This window comes from Oryx dammah, unplaced genomic scaffold (assembly GCF_014754425.2).
Source record: "Oryx dammah isolate SB20612 unplaced genomic scaffold, SCBI_Odam_1.1 HiC_scaffold_22, whole genome shotgun sequence".
NCBI classification, from domain to species: domain Eukaryota; kingdom Metazoa; phylum Chordata; class Mammalia; order Artiodactyla; family Bovidae; genus Oryx; species Oryx dammah.
In genome coordinates, this window is record NW_024070206.1 from 17078411 (window position 1) to 17080183 (window position 1773).

The 1773-nt window shown below is 40.8% G+C and overlaps 1 non-coding gene across 1 annotated transcript; it reads right to left on the reverse strand.

Moving 5' to 3' along the window:
- Window positions 1–1175: 1175 nt before the first annotated feature.
- Window positions 1176–1247, reverse strand: TRNAY-AUA. Its single transcript has one exon. It is a non-coding gene; the product is annotated as a tRNA-Tyr (tRNA).
- Between the last annotated feature and the right edge of the window lie 526 nt (window positions 1248–1773).

Here is a 1773-nt window from a genome sequence, read left to right on the forward strand (position 1 = left end):
AGAGACATCTTTTCACTTGGACCAAAGCCCAGTTATGGGACTGATGAACATTCCCTATCAGCTGTACAATGTTACTAACTCACTTAACTTCTACACCTTAGTTTCCTCATCAGGAAATTGGGAGTAATAATGTTTTTCCAGGGGCATGCACCTGAAAAAGATGATTTCTTAGAGTCCTTCTGGCCCTAAGATATGGAATTCTCTTTTTCTCAATTGAGTCTAACAAGGTTCTGCTGTAGACTACAGAGTCTGGAACTCTGCCACACGAGATCTTCCCAACTAAAAGTTAAGCTAGCTTTCTTTTCATTTTGCATTTGAGTAAATCTGGCTTCTTATATATTTCCCTTTATTTAATCCAGTTTGACAAGCAGCAGTGAACTTCCAAGTTACCTCCCTGTAGAATAATGTTCCATCGCCTATCTGCGTTGCTGTTGCGTGTCACAGAGGAACGCCATAAAGCAAACAGATGACCCAGGTGTCAAAATACCACTTCAGGAAACAACTCGGAAATGAATTTTGATCACTAGGACACAGTGCATCTATTCAGCCCGGAGAACCTTAGTGCTTCCTGTGTCTCTCTTGGCTCTGAAATAGCATCCCAAAGCAAATGTGGAGGAAGTAATTAATTGTGTAAAACAACACAGAGATTTTACCCTGAACTGCAGAATCACCTTTGTTCAAATCCTGTCCGGACTTTTATAAGAGCTTTCTTTTCCCACAGTTGAGGAATTCTAAGCCATCCATGAAAATGACCACTGGCCAAAATGCTCTGGCCTAACGAAATGAAGGAGGGAGGCATAGTGAGATGTTGAGCCCATCTTGCTTTCTTCTCTTTTCCCCTGAGTTTCTGTCTGAGAGAAAATTCTCTTTCTTGGCTTCTCTCTTTCCTTCTCCTTCCCTCTTGGTTTAGGATTCTCACTCTACTACAGCTACCTTTAGGTTTATTGACTGAGATCAGATCACTTCGTAAGAGCAGTTTTAGTTGGGGGAGACCAGGAAAAGGATAAAGAGACACTAATTATGCTCAAGTAAATGCCCTAGAGGAAACACAATGGAAGTGAATTGAAGTTGCTCAGTCGTGTCCGACTCTTTGCGACCCCATGGACCATAGCCTACCATGGGATTTTCCAGGCAAGAGTACTGGAGTGGGTTGCCATTTCCTTCTCCAGAGGATCTTCCCAACCCAGGGATCGAACCTGGGTCTCTTGCATTATAGGCAGATGCTTTACCATCTGAGCCACCAGGGAAGTCACAATGGAAGGCATATATAAGACAGTTAGTATAGTAATGAAATTGATAGGCAATATACTAGTTTATATTTGACAAGAAATTGATTTTTTCTAATACTTTTACTCTACAATTCTAGAAAGACTATACTACTAATGCTACTACTGCTGCTATTACCAATAAAAATGCTACCACTTATAGTAGTAATGAAAACTCCCCTAAATTACCATGACTTTCCATTTGCCAAAGTGCCTTTTATTTTTTATTTTATTTGACCCTCACAAGTATCACACTGAAGCAGTTGGGCCTCAGAGAAGGCTTTGAAGTAGCTCAAATGCACAGCAGAAGACTCAAGTCTGAACCCAAACCTCTGGGTTCTTTGGGCTCATTGCATTATGAATGAGTCTAAGGCTTAATTAATGAGAACAGACTTTCATAAAAGCAAAATTTTGAGGGGTCTTAAGAGGAGGCAACAATGTTAAATTAGAGGAGAGAAAAGCATGAAAGGGCATTATAACATTGCTGTTGAGCTGACCCCCAGAGGCA